Here is a 15,230-nt window from a genome sequence, read left to right on the forward strand (position 1 = left end):
CCGGGGGGGGGGGATTTAACCAGCCCGCTCGCCTGTGGTCTTTGTCGGTTTCCTGTGCGCGGTACGTTACGTCACTAGGCCGACTCTTCCGACTCGTTGGCGTTCGTGAAGTCACGCGTTCGAAATTTCAGCGGCTTTCGGTTCCCGTTCGCAGTTTCTAAGAGTCTTCCGTTCCCGTTCGTAGTTTTTCTTACAAACGTTTCTGGCTCGGCGGTCACAGGTAGGGTTTCGTTGACATTTCTTCGTTTCATGTATCACCCTTTTCTAGATATCGTGTGTCGCTCAGACCCCGAGACGGAACTTACGAGTCATTCGTTTAGAAACCCTGCACTCAGCCACCGATTCGTGCCTTTCTCATTTCTAAAAACATTTTTCATTCATTTTTACGTACCTCACTCTGATTCGAATCCAGTTGCGTCCGCTTCGCACCTGTTTGTCCAGCCGTGTCTCAGTTGTTCTTATCTCGTGTTTTATACCATTCTCCCCAGTCTATATGGACTATATGGAGGTATGAGATGGTTCATGTTGTAAATGATCTTGTTTGTATCTTTGGTCTATTACTTGATTATATTATTACTTAGTTACTTAGTAACTTTTTGTTCATATATTTTTATAGATTCTCTATTGAACCAACCGACTATGGTAGTTTTCGCACACTAATTTCCCTTTGGGATCCTCTTTGATCGCTGCAATTGGGCGGATCAGTGTGGACAGGAGGGGGGCCAACGACCGACCCCATTATCTTCTCGATCTTGGGGTGGTGGATATGTGATATGGTTTCCAATATGGTTCCAGCAGTGAGATTTTCATGGTGACCTTTTCTGGGTATGTCCCCTTTATGCAATTACCATACTGTGTGCTCCTCAATTTAAGCTATTCCCTAGACCGATGTATATAATTATATTACTTAATATGTTCAAAATTTGATTTCATTATACAGTATGATTCGATTCCATGACCTGCCCCTGATGAAGGGATATTTGTACAGTCCCGAAACGCGTTGGTCCCTCTGGATTATCATTACCATCGACACTATTGTTTTTAATGAATTTGTAATACTGGTATTGATGTACATTGTTTGTTATATTGTATAAAATTTGTAATAAATGATTTTACTTTTCATTCTGTGTTGCCGTTAAAGTCCCATTCCTTTGGGGGTATTTTTGCTACCATGCTCCACAGTCCGGTTCGTTATCAGTCGCAATTACGGCACACAGATTCGTGCCTCTGTCATGGCTTATCATTTCAATCATTTCATCGTCATGTACTGCACTCCGATTCGAATCTAGTCGCATCCGTGATGCACCGATTCGCCCCGGTGTGCACCAGTTGTTATTTGGCCTCATTTCAGTACATGCTCCAGAGTCCGGTTCGTTGTCAGTCGCAGTTTGCGGCTCACTGATTCGTGCCTCTGTCATGGGAAATCATTTCACTGTCACGTATCACGTTCCGATTCGAATCCAGTCGCATCCGTGATTAGACATGTGCACAGCCAAAAAATGTGTTCATTTTCGTTTTCGTTTCATTCGTTTATTATGTTTTTAGTTTTTCGGGTCATTCGTTATGATCGCGATTCATAAATTCGTTCATTCGTAAATGTGTTCATTCGTAAATTCGTTCATTCATAAATTCGTAAATGCGTTCATTTGTACATTTGTACATTCGTACATTTGTAAATTCGAACATTCGTACATTTGTACATTCGTAAATTCGAACATTCGTTCATTCGTAAAATCATACATTTGTAAATTCGTACATTCGTAAATTCGTAAAATCATAATTCGTAAAATTCGTAAAATCCAAAAACCGGAAAATTCAAAAATCTGAAATAGTAACTAACTATTAAATTATAGGTATTGTAATTTCCTTTCAAATTTGACTGTCAGTGAACGTAACAAATACGAATTTATCCGAAGTTACGAATTATCCAAAATGAATGCCGCATCTAAACAAATGGAACGGAACAAATTAATAATAAATAATAATAATAAAACGTTGTTATTATTATTATTGTTATTTATTATTATTAATTCATTACGTTCCATTCCGTTTTTTTGGATCATTCATAACTTCGGATAAATTTGTATTTGTTACGTTCACTAACAGCCAAATTTGAAAGGAAATTACAATACCTATAATTTAATAGTTACTAGTAATTACTAATAGTTAAGTTATTATTAGTTAACTATTATTTCAGATTTCCGAATTTTCAAATTGACAAATTTACTAATTCACTAATTTACTAATGTACGAATGTCCAATTTTATCGAATTTACGAATATTCGGAAAAAATTCGTTAAACGAGTTTTCGTTAATTCGGATATTCCCGAATTAACGAATTTGTCGAAATTCGTTAAAAAACGAATTTGGAACGAAACGAATTGCACATGCCTATCCGTGATGCACCGATTCATTCCGGCGTGCCCCAGGTATGTTCGGCCACATTTCAGTACATGCTCCAGAGTCCGGTTGTTGTCAGTCGCAGTTTGCGGCATGACCGATTTGTGCCTCTGTCATGACAAATCATTTCATTCATTTCATCATTTCGCTCATTTCACTGTCACGTACCGCGCCCCCCGATTCGAATCCAGTAGCATCCGAGATGTACCGATTCGTCCCGGCGCGCCCCAGTTGTCTTGGCCTCATTTCATTCTGTGCTCCATAGTCCGACTCGTCGTTTGTCGCAGTTGAAAAAAAAAAAAAGTTTTGGCCTCATCCAGTACCTGCACCAGAGCTTGGTTCGCTGTCAGTCGCAGTCGCGGCACGACCGATTCGTGCCTCTGTCAGGTCCCTTTCACACTGGGGCGGTGGGGGCGTCGGCGGTACAACAGCGCTATTTTTAGCGCTGCTGTACCGTCGTTCTTGCAGCGGTATTCGGCCGCTAGCGGTTCGGTTTTAACCCCCGCTGGCGGCCGAAAAAGGGTTAAATCCGCTCGTACAGCGTGGCTATAGCCGCGGTATTACCGCGGTATAGCCGCGCTGTCCCATTGATTTCAATGGGCAGGAGCGGTTTAGGAGCGGTGAATACACCGCTCCTTCACCGCTCCAAAGAAGCGGCTCGCAGGACTTTTTTTACTGCGAGCGCACCGCTTCAGTGTGAAAGCCCTCGGGCTTTCACACTGAACAAACAGCGGAGGCTCTTTAGGGGCGGTTTTCAGGCGGTATTTTTAGCGCAATACCGCCTGAAAACCGCTCCAATGTGAAAGGGGCCTCAGGGCAAACATTTCATTCATTTCACTGTTATGTACCGCGCTCCGATTCAAATCCAGTCGCATCCGTGATGCACCGATTCGTTCCGGTTTGCACTAGTGTTTTTTTTCTTTTTTGCCTCATTTCAGTACATGCTCCAGAGTCCGGTTCGCTGTCAGTCGCAGCTGCGGCATGACCGATTCGTGCCTCTGTCATGGCGAAACATTTTTCATTCATTTCACTCTAAGGCAAACATTTCATTCATTTCGTTGTCACATGCCGCGCCCCGATTCGAATCCTAGGGCATCCGCGAGGCACCGATTCATCCCGGCAAGCCCCAGTTGGCTTGGCCTCATTGGCGCAGTCGCGGCACACCGATTCGCGCCGATTCGTGTCACTGCTAGCCCCTCCCCCTACAGTTAGAAATCACTCCCTAGTACTGACTTAACCCCTCCCCGCCCCCTAGTGGTTAAACCCTTCACTGCCAGTGTCATTTACACAGGAATCAATGCATTTTTATAGCACTGATTGCTGTATTAATGACAACAGTCCCAAAAATGTGTCAAAAATGTCCGATGTGTCCGCCATAATGTCGCAGTCACAATAAAAATCGCTGATCGCCGACATTACTAGTAAAAAAAAAAAATTATTAATAAAAATGCCATAAAACTATCCCCTGTTTTGTAGACGCTATAACTTTTGTGCAAACCAATCAATAATCGCTTACTGCGATTTTTTTTTTTACCAAAAATATGTAGAAGAATACGTATCAGCCTAAACTGAGGGAAAAAACGTTTTTCTTTTATTATTTTTGGGGGATATTTATTATAGCAAAAAGTAAAAAATAATGTTTTTTTTTTTCAAAATTGTCGCTATTTTTTTGTTTATAGCGCAAAAAATAAAAACCGCAGAGGTGATCAAATACCAACAAAAGAAAGCTCTATTTGTGGGAAAAAAAGGACGTCAATTTTGTTTGGGAGCCACGTCGCACAACCGCGCAATTGTCAGTTAAAGCGACGCAGTGCTGAATCGCAAAAAGTGCTCTGGTCAGGAAGGGGGTAAATTCTTCCGGGGCTGAAGTGGTTAATCACTTTACAAGTCACTTTTTCAAGTCAGGTAGTCAAACCCTTCACCGGTTGTCATCTGTCATTTTCCTCCAGGTCAGCCAAGTTAAAAAAAAAAAAAAAAAAAAGCCACACCCCGTCTTCCTTCGAAGTTATTATTATTATTATTTCAGGTACTTATATAGCGCCGTCAGTTTACGCAGCGCTTTACATATACATTGTACATTTACATCAGTCCCTACACCCTCAAGGAACTTACTATCTAAGGTCCCTAACTCACATTCATACATACTAGGGACAATTTAGACAGGATCCAATTAACCTACCAGCATGTCTTTGGAGTGTGGGAGGAGACCGGAGTACCCGGAGGAAACCCACACAGGCACAGGGAGAACATGCAAACTCCAGGCAGGTAGTGTCGTGGTTGGGATTCGAACCAGTGACCCTTCTTACTGCTAGGCGAGAGTGCTACCACCAAGTTCAGTCATGGTCCCGATTCATTCGTTAAAACCTTCGCCTCACTACTATTCCCCCTTACAGTCGTACAATCTGATTCATGTTGGTTTCATTTCATACACTTTACAAACCGATTCGTATCAGGATTCATTGTATACAACTTACGAATGATTTGTATCAAATCTAGTCACGTCGGTGGCACAGCGATTCACATCGGATCCATATTTATACTCTCCACAGTCCAATTTTATATTGGATTCATTTTCATACACTCTACAATCGGTTCGTATCAAATACATTTCATACAACCGATTCATATCGGATTAAATTTCATATACATTCAAGCACAACTTCTTGCAATCATTGCAAAACACGCATCCAATCATGAACTTCTTGCAAACATTGCAGGCATGATTTCATACACTTTACAAACCGATTCGTATCAGGATTCATTATATACAACTTACAAATGATTCGTATCGGTTTAATCTCATACACGCTACAGTTCGATTCAAATCTAGTCACGTCAGTGGCACAGCGATTCATATCGGATCCATATTCATACTCTCTACAGTCCAATTTTATATTGGATTCATTTTCATACACTCTACAATCGGTTCGTATCAAATTAATTTCATACAACCGATTCGTATCGGATTAAATTTCATACACATTCAAGCACAACTTCTTGCAATCGTTGCAAAACACGCATCCAATCATAAACTTCTTGCAAACATTGCAAGTACACACTCAATTACAACTTCTTGCAATCGTTGCAAGCACACATCCAAGCTTAACTCTGGCAGTCTTTGCAAGCACATGCAGTATTACGAACTTCTCACAGTCACTACAAACACATCTCCAGTGACATAAACTCCCTTGCAATCGTTGCAAGCACACATTTAAGCACAACTCTTACAATCATTACAAGACACACATCTTAGCATAACTTCTTGCAATCGTTGCAAACACGCATCCAAGCATAACTCCTTGCAAGCACATGCAGTAATACGGACTTCTCACAGTCACTGCAAATCCATCTCCATTGACACAAACTCCCTTGCAATCGTTGCAAGCACGTATTTAAACACAACTCTTGCAATCATTGCAGGGCTCGCATCTTAGCATGACTTCTTGCAATCATTGCAAACACACTCCCAGTGGCAAACAATCAGCCACACATCATTCTTCAGTGGCACTTAATCGGCCAATTGTCTCGAGTGGCATCTTCATACGAGCCACTCACCATTTTCTGTATCATTTCTCGCTTAGGTTAGTTGAGTTCAAGTTCCATCCCGCACCAGGTATCGTATTGCCACACGCAGCTGGCTCCTTCTCATAACACTATCAGGCTATACCTAGCCAGCATCCAGCATTTCCTGTCCTTACAGGACCCCGGAGAGCCATCTGTGTTTACGGCCTGTACAGTAAGATTTATTTATTTATTTATTTATTTCAGGTACTTATATAGCGCCGTCAGTTTATGCAGCGCTTTACATATACATTGTACATTCACATCAGTCCCTACCCTCAAGGAGCTTACAATCTAAGGTCCCTAACACACATTCATACATAATAGGGACAATTTAGACAGGATCCAATTAACCTACCAGCATGTCTTTGGAGTGTGGGAGGAAACCGGAGTACCCGGAGGAAGATCCCTTCTACGTGGCATCCAGAAGCATCAGCCCATAGCTAACGGCGAACGCTTGCCAATCACAACTGGCATCTTTAGGGACATGTCAAAAATCCTCACACGTTCCCCAGTCTAGTCATCCAAGCAGCCATCTACCTGGCCCTCTATGGTTTTCTAACAAATTCACTTTTAGTGGCACAGGCAGCCAGGTACTATTTAGACACCACTTGACTCGCTGATAAAACCTTCAGCTTGCGGTCTCCAAAACTCAACAATCCGGAACCGAGGTCTACAATAACCTCTTTCAAAACAACTCTACGCAGGCCAACCTCCCCCTTGACAAGCTGACCTGCATCAGGCCAGTTCTCCAAGACTTCACCCATACACGGGAGTGTACTAAGAAGCAGCTTCAGTCTTTCTTGGGAATGCTCAATTTTGCAATACAGGTCATTCCCAAGGGTCGATCTTCTGTGTCATGCTGCCTGGTCTTCCTTTGCCAGACACAGGACCCCTTTCAGATCCTTAATTTAGACACCGCGGCGGTAGCAGACCTATCAATGTCGGAAGGTTCCGTACTATGTGGATCGGTACATCAATGTTTATACCATCTATGTCGCCCCTATCACCCCAGGTAGTGACAGATGCCGCAGCCTCCACGGGCTTCGCTGCAATTTTTGGCCACTATTGGTTTACAGGAATATGGCCTCCAGAGACACTCCTAAACCCCAGGTTTACCCGGACTTCCTCCCTCTTCAAGCTATACCCGGTCATGGTAGCCGCTCAACTCTAGGGTCATATCTGGACAGGACAGGCCGTGTCTTTTGCCACCGACAACCGGTCCGAGGCCGATCTTGTTGATGAAGCCAGGTCCGCATCGCTCTGTCGTGTCCTTCCTGCGCAGGCTGGTGCAATTATCTTGGCAGCACCAGTTTAATGTCCACTGTACGTGCATTCCAGGCTGCCATCTTCTGGGACATGTCTACTATCTTTACTAATTTGCCATTTGACCTTCTCCCCAGTCTGCTCATGCAAGCAGCCATTTACTTACTACTACAGGTTCTGGCGGCCCAGCGAGTTCACCCGCAGCAATCCCGCAGGCCAAGTTCCGTGCAGTTGACTCGCTACCAACACCATTTCATCCTCCACCTTGCAGTGTCTAAAACCCAGCTCCAGGATAGACATCCATCTCTATAAAATAAACAATGTCTGGTGTCCAGTAACCATACTCGACCGCCTACTGTCACTCCTACCGGAACACTCAAACTCTAGTTCTCTATTACCTTTTCGGGCAAACCCTTGGGTGCCTGCCAGTTCATCAAACACCTGGGGGTTCTTCTACACAGCCTACACCTCAACCCCAGTCAGTACTCCGGTCACTCTTTAGTACTGGGGTAGCCTTGGCAGCATCTCGGCATGGGTCCCATATCACGTCATTAAGAGACTTAGCAGGTGGAACTCTGAATACCTCGCCCGGTACATCTCCAATCCTCAGGTGGAAATGGCACAAGCATTCACCAAACTTGCTCAATAAATAAAGCTAAAACTAATAAAACTACACTCCTACCTGAATGTTTTTGCCCCCTTATTTTGGTATACCGTCCATCAGACCAGGGCACACTTCAGGTCCATTTCATGTTGTCAGTCTTATAGTAAGTCTATTTGTTCATATCCGTATCGGCCATAGGACTTCAACCATAAGTAGGAAGGCCAGTATGGTGGCCTGAATTTATGGGAGGAGCCCGGGGGGTATTAAACTAGCCCGCTCGCCTGTGGTCTTTGTCGGTTCCTGTGCGCGGTACCCACCCTCCCATCCCCTTTTCAGGGCATTTCTCAAATTCATTTCTCTTCACAAAATATTAATTTCTAATCTAGGGTATGCCCCCTTATTTTGGTATACTGACCATGAGACCAGGGCACACTTCAGGTCCATTTCATGTTGTAAGTCTTATGCTAAGTCTATTTGTTCATATCCGTATCGGCCATAGGGCTTCGACCATAAATATATATGTATAAAAAATTAAAAATATAATGTTGAAATATAATCTTCAGTGCCTTTTGGATTATATGTACTAAAGTCTTTGCTGTGCACCTGGACTCATTTCTTATCTCTAATATGTGTACAGTTCAGTGCATTTACAATATAAATACCTATAAAAAAAATGAAGGAAACATTAAATAAAAAAATATATAAAAAAAAAGGTATATATATATATATATATATATATAGGGTTTTTTTTTCAGTTTAGGGAGGGGGGGGGGCAGATTACGTAGCACAAGCGCTGTGTAATCTGCTTTAAGGGACCAGAATATAATTTTTTTTTTTTTTTGGGGTTAACAAACGCTTTAAGTGAGAGTCTGCTGGGTTTGCTCCAGGGAAACCTCACCATTGGAGTCTCGGAAAGAACACGACAGAGGAAGATTCCAACAACCAGGACTTTGGTTGGAGCTAATCATTAGTTCTTTATTTGATCAGAGTCACTCCACCCAAATAGATATTTCAGAGTTTAATTGGGCAGAGTAAAGTCCCTGGGACTAACTGCTTGTGAAATCTTTTTACTAAGTTCCTGGGACTGTACACCTGCTGTGCCCATTATGAGAGGTTCCCACCATCCCTGTGCTGAGTTCCCAGGTCTGTACACCTGTTGCACTTATTATGAGGGGTTCCCACTATCTCTGTGTTGCGTTCCCGGGTCTGCACATCTGCTATGCCCATTATGAGGGGTTAATTTTGTTTATTGAAAAATCTTACAAACAACAACTTATATACAATAAAACCATGATAAATAAATAAAACATATTTACAAAATAATTGAATATGATTATACAAAACAAGAACATAATAAATGGTGCAAACAAAATTGCGCACAACACAATCCCTAGGAGAGAGCCAGACTAAGGAACATCACCGTCACCATGCATGTAGCCTTTTATCAAAAATATATTTGGTCTTGAAAATCTAGGGGAGTGAATCAAGAATACAAAGAAAAGCCGCACACCCCGAGATCAACAGGCAGCAGCTACAGAGTCCTGATATTCCTCCACGCCCTTATCCAGGCCTTCTGCTGCCACCTGCCTTTCTCAAGACCCTGAATCTTCCCAACCTCACCCAGAATGTCCTGCATCACCACTTGGACAGGGAGGACTTTACACCATAAGGATACCTGACACCGTGCACTCCACGTGAAATAACGGACTACTAGACTAACTAAAAAAAGTGTTTCCAAATCATAATCCTGACGAGTCTGGAATGCCCCATACACCCACTCTGCATAACTCATGTGGGGGAGGAAGGGTATACTCAGAGCCCTCCCCACCTTCTTGTACACCTCTATATTAAAAGGCCACTGAAGTAGAAAGTGATCCATGGACTCCACCACTCCTCCACACTCCACTCTCGGGCAGCCCCGATCACTCATGGAAAGAAACTTCAAGTTGCCCTTCACATATAGTTTTTCATGAAAGGCAAGCCAAGCCTTATCCCTAAACTTCATTGTAATTCTCTCCAATTTAATCAATCGCAAACCCACCCCCAAAACCAGGCTTGGGCAATCCCTCAAGGCCAGTGGCTTGCAAAAAGCAGAGCTCATGATCCGCTTCTCAAGAAGTTTCCTTGGAAGAGATCTGACTTCTCCTGCTGTTACTTGCCACTATCGAAGCATTTTCAAACACGGGGCAACATAAGCCGGGAGCTTATCATGCTTGACCCTCAGGCTCTTCACTGGCCCACCATTTTCATAGTCTCACAGAAAGGACCTAAACCAGGACTGGAAAATACCAACCCACCCAGGCAGTCTCTCTACCAACATGTTACCAAGATTGTACTTCACAAACATCAGAGAGAAAAAGACTACAGGGTTGACCATCCCTAGACCACCCTCCCGCCTAGGAAGGTAAGTCACATTCCTTTTGACAAGGTTTATTCTGTTCCCCCATAACAGCTGGAAGAAACAACTATAGACCCTGGTATTATGAGGAGTTCCCACCATACCTGCTGGGTGTTAACTTTATGATTATGATCATGAATTTTTATGATGCAAAATGTAACAAGAGGAGCACAAAGTTGAGTGGGACCGCAGAGCCCCCAGGTTGAGAATCATGGTGGAGAGATTATGTTCAAAAGAAGCAAGAGGCTGACTCAGCCCACCAGGCTCTGCCTACAACTAAAATATCACTTTTCCATGGACATGCCCTTTAAATCCAACTGAATGAGAAGTGGCAAGGCTCCAGTCATTGCACTTTGATTTCCTAGTAATAATATAATAAAATAACATTATAGAGTGACAGTTGAAGGCGGGTGGTGGGGTCACTCCAGGTTACTTTGTACACAATGAGTAATTTGCTGCGTTCTGGGATATAGCGGGATACAGTCCAAGACTAAATCATGGAAATACAGCTCTCTGTCTGTGTCAGTGAAGTGCCCGCTCTCTACATTATATTGTTATACCAGCTAAACCTGACTGTACATAGAAATACACAGGAAGCCTTAAGTCTCAGAACTCCCATAATGCACCACCAGCAGTACCGGAGCTCAGGACCTGCTCCATCTGCCATCATCAGGAAATTACCCCCCTCCATCATCATGAGATCACCCTGTACATTACTGCATATCAAGATGATCCCTACATACAGGCAGCTATATAATGTGATCCTGCCAACAACATACTTCCTGTCCTGGGGTGACAACTCTCACTGTGCTGTATCTGTGGAGGAGCAAGGCTGTCAATCCGGGACAGAAAATGTGCTAGACTACAGAACACGTTAACTGAGCCATTTGTTTGAGATAACAGTGCAGAGAGCCTTTTGGCTAAGATCAAGTGTAGTATCTGTTCTTATCAGTTGCCAGGAGGTGGCGCTTTCTTCCGTCCCTGATCTACGGCGAGGTGGTATCAGGGATGGCGGAGGCTATGCAAAACCTGCTGGTGTAAAGGCAACCCGGAGTGGTTCGTAGCCGAAAGGGAAGCCTTCTGATGGGGATGGAGAACCATTGGGTCTGGCTAGAGGGTCGGGTCCCTGGCCTTCTGGCCTAAATTGGGGTAGCTCTAGCTCCGGTCAGTTTTTCTCTCCTTTCCCACCGGGGGAGCGGTTAGTATTTCCCAAATGTAATTAGGTAGGAGGGATGGGAGCGACGGTGAGGCCTGATGGTAAAGGGCTCTCACCAAGCTTCCAGAACTTCAGGCCTTCCTGGCTGGGTGGGGGCTGCTGTGGTCTGGGTTGGTGGTCAGGGTTGCACGAAAAGCCAGTGGTGAATGTGCCCCTGAAGTGGCAGTTCAGGGGTGCTGTACAGTCACAGTGTTCAGGCACTTGATTTATGGCACCACGGTCACTTCACCACAACACACATTTTTCGCACCTGCCTCTAGGGCCGAGCCTTTTGGCTAGGACCAGGGGAAATGTTTATTCCTGGCTGGAGGGCCGGCCATTGTATTACACAGTGGTCACTTTTCACTGTCCAAATTCCTTCTCCTCACTTTTTATTTATCCCCGTGTTTGTCACTTTTTTTGTACTTTTTGGTTGATATTGCACGTTTGTCACTGTGTGATGAGTAGGGTGTGGGTCCTCGGGCCTACTCTGAAAGTCTTGAGAGGGGGTGGACATAGGCCTTCTGGCTTGGTTCACCCTCTCTCATGGGGTCTCCCTTCGGGGGAGTCCCACCTAGTACTTGGGTGGGTCTGTTTCGGCAGACCTTCCAAAGAACGGGGGTCCGTCTGGTTTCGGCCAGATGGACCCATGTAAAGTACCTCAGTCCCCGTCTGGAGCCTAACGCCCCGGGGGATCAGGATAAGGTCCTTCCCTAGTGGAGGAACAGTGTAACACCCGTTGCACGTTTTTGTGTGTCCCTCTCTATTTGTGTGCACTTTTATTGGCACCGGGTGGAAGTTTTTGGGTGTGTTTTGCACGCCACTGGCTTTAAAAAAAAAAATGTGCAGAGAGCCAAGGAAGTTATCATTTTACTAGATTTCTGGCAGGACCAACAAGTATCTCTTTGCACGTTTCGAACAGATATAACAAAATGCATCCAATGGTGTATTGTAGCGGACCAAAAGGGAGCAATTAAGGGAAGTTCATGGTTAGGATCTACATACACTTTAATTTATTACCTCCATGACCTCAAGGGCTCCTGAGATGAATGAAAACATTTGTTTTAACTCATTGAACATTTTTTTTTCCAACCTAATGGGTGGAGATGCTCATGACATCATTGAGGTAATATGGCCATGTGGCATCTTAGGTCAATGATGTCATGAGATTCCGCAACCCTTTGTATATGTGTAGATGTGGGTCAGGGAATGCCCTGGCTGCAGTTGATTGGGCAGCAGTGGGTGGAAGTGGCTGATTCCTTTTGGATTTGGTTTGAATTTGGGTTCCTCCAGAACACAAAGTTTGACCCTGCTTGGGTCCTATTGAGATAGTATAGCCATACAGGTTATGGTGAGAATGGACTACAGGAATCAAAAAGCCAGAGGCATAACTAGAACCTTCAGGGCCCGAGTGCAAGAAACCAAAAAGAGCCCCCCTGACTCCCCCCCGACCCTACCCATTGATCAAGGGGCCCTACATTCCCATTGCGGGGCCCTTTATTACAGTCCCACAATGGAGTTCCCTTGTACATCTGAAACTGCAGAGTTCCCCGTTACATATGAATCCGCAGAGTTCCCTTTTACATCTGAATCTACAGAGTTCTCCCTGTATATCTGAATCCACAGAGCTCCCTTTTCCATCTGAATCTGCAGAGTTCCCCCTTACATCTGACTCTGTATAGTTCCCCCTTACATTTGAATCTGCAGATTTTCCCCTTACATCTGAATCTGCAGAGCTTCCCCTTTACATCTGAATCTGCAGAGTTTCCCCTTACATCTGAATCTGCAGAGCTTCCCCTTTACATCTGAATCTGCAGAGCTTCCCCTTTACATCTGAATCTGCAGAGTTTCCCCTTACATCTGACTCTGTATAGTTCCCCCTTACATTTGAATCTGCAGATTTTCCCCTTACATCTGAATCTGCAGAGCTTCCCCTTTACATCTGAATCTGCAGAGTTTCCCCTTACATCTGAATCTGCAGAGCTTCCCCTTTACATCTGAATCTGCAGAGCTTCCCCTTTACAGCTGAATCTGCAGAGTTTCCCCTTACATCTGAATCTGCAGAGCTTCCCCTTTACATCTGAATCTGCAGAGCTTCCCCTTTACATCTGAATCTGCAGAGTTTCCCCTTACATCTGACTCTGCATAGTTTCCCCTTACATCTGAATCTGCAGAGTTCCCTTGTACATCTGAATCTGCAGAGTTTCCACTTACATCTGAATCTGCAGAGCTTCCCCTTTACATCTGAATCTGCAGAGTTTCCACTTACATCTGAATCTGCAGAGCTTCCCCTTTACATCTGAATCTGCAGAGCTTCCCCTTTACATCTGAATCTGCAGACTTCCCCCTACATCCGAATCTGTAGTAGTAGTAGTAGTAGTAGTAGTAGTGGTTGCTCCGCCATAGCAAAAAGCCCTCCAACCGATTGATGTGTTGCACAGTAAAGCCTTTGAACAGAAGGTATTCACGTGCCTTATTCCATCACCTATATCAAAAATAAGAGGATTGTCGTTCATTTCAGGACAGTGGGGAGAGCCATGCAAATCATTCCTTTGTACCCCAACAGCCAGATGTACATCCAGAATTGTTGGTGTATAGTGCAATTACAGTCTAATGTTATATTATTTATTCCTAGACTTTGGACTTTGTCCAAGTTTGTTTGCACTTTGGGTCCAAACCCATAAGCCAGCTGTCATTCTTGGTCCAATGAGCTGTTGGTGGGGTATTCCCCACCCTGCAGCTAACATTACAATGGGTGGGGATGCTTGTGACATCATTGACTTAAAATGGCCACGAGGCCATACTAGGTCAATGATGTCTTGAAATTCCCCGCCCATATGTGCAGCTGCGGAGTGGGGAATTTTTTTCTTTCTAAAGCCAGACTGACACTGTCCACTGCTCTACTGACACCGTCCACTGCCCTACTGACACCATCCACTGCTCTACTGACACCATCCACTGCTCTACTGACACCGTCCACTGCTCTGACACCGTCCACTGCTCTACTGACACCATCCACTGCTCTACTGACACCATCCACTGCCCTACTGACACTGTCCACTGCTCTACTGACACCATCCACTGCTCTACTGACACCATCCACTGCTCTACTGACACCGTCCCCTGCTCTACTGACACCGTCCCCTGCTCTACTGACACCATCCACTGCTCTACTGACACCATCCCCTGCTCTACTGACACCGTCCCCTGCTCTACTGACACCATCCACTGCTCTACTGACACCGTCCACTGCTCTACTGACATCTTCCACTGCTCTACTGACACCATCCACTGCTCTACTGACACTGTCCACTGCTCTACTGACACCGTCCACTGCTCTACTGACACCGTCCACTGCTCTACTGACACCGTCCACTGCTCTACTGACACCATCCACTGCTCTACTGACACCGTCCACTGCTCTACTGACATCTTCCACTGCTCTACTGACACCATCCACTGCCCTACTGACACTGTCCACTGCTCTACTGACACCATCCACTGCTCTACTGACACCATCCACTGCCCTACTGACACCGTCCACTGCTCTACTGACACCGTCCACTGCCCTACTGACACCGTCCACTGCCCTACTGACACCGTCCACTGCCCTACTGACACCGTCCACTGCCCTACTGACACTGTCCACTGCCCTACTGACACCGTCCACTGCTCTACTAACACCTTCCACCGCTCTACTGACACCATCCACCGCTCTACTGACACCATCCACTGCTCTACCGACACCGTCCACTGCTCTACTGTGCATGTGGGTTTAAGCTTTGGGGTGCACACCCTAATGCAAT

General features: G+C 44.8%; 1 protein-coding gene across 5 annotated transcripts in view; it reads right to left on the reverse strand.

Annotated features, from left to right (window-relative positions):
* SLCO2B1 (solute carrier organic anion transporter family member 2B1) overlaps positions 1-15,230 on the reverse strand; it is a 151,961-nt gene that overhangs the window by 72,605 nt on the left and 64,126 nt on the right. The gene's annotated exons all lie outside the window — the stretch shown is intronic.

This window comes from Aquarana catesbeiana, linkage group LG02 (assembly GCF_042186555.1).
Source record: "Aquarana catesbeiana isolate 2022-GZ linkage group LG02, ASM4218655v1, whole genome shotgun sequence".
Lineage (NCBI taxonomy): Eukaryota > Metazoa > Chordata > Amphibia > Anura > Ranidae > Aquarana > Aquarana catesbeiana.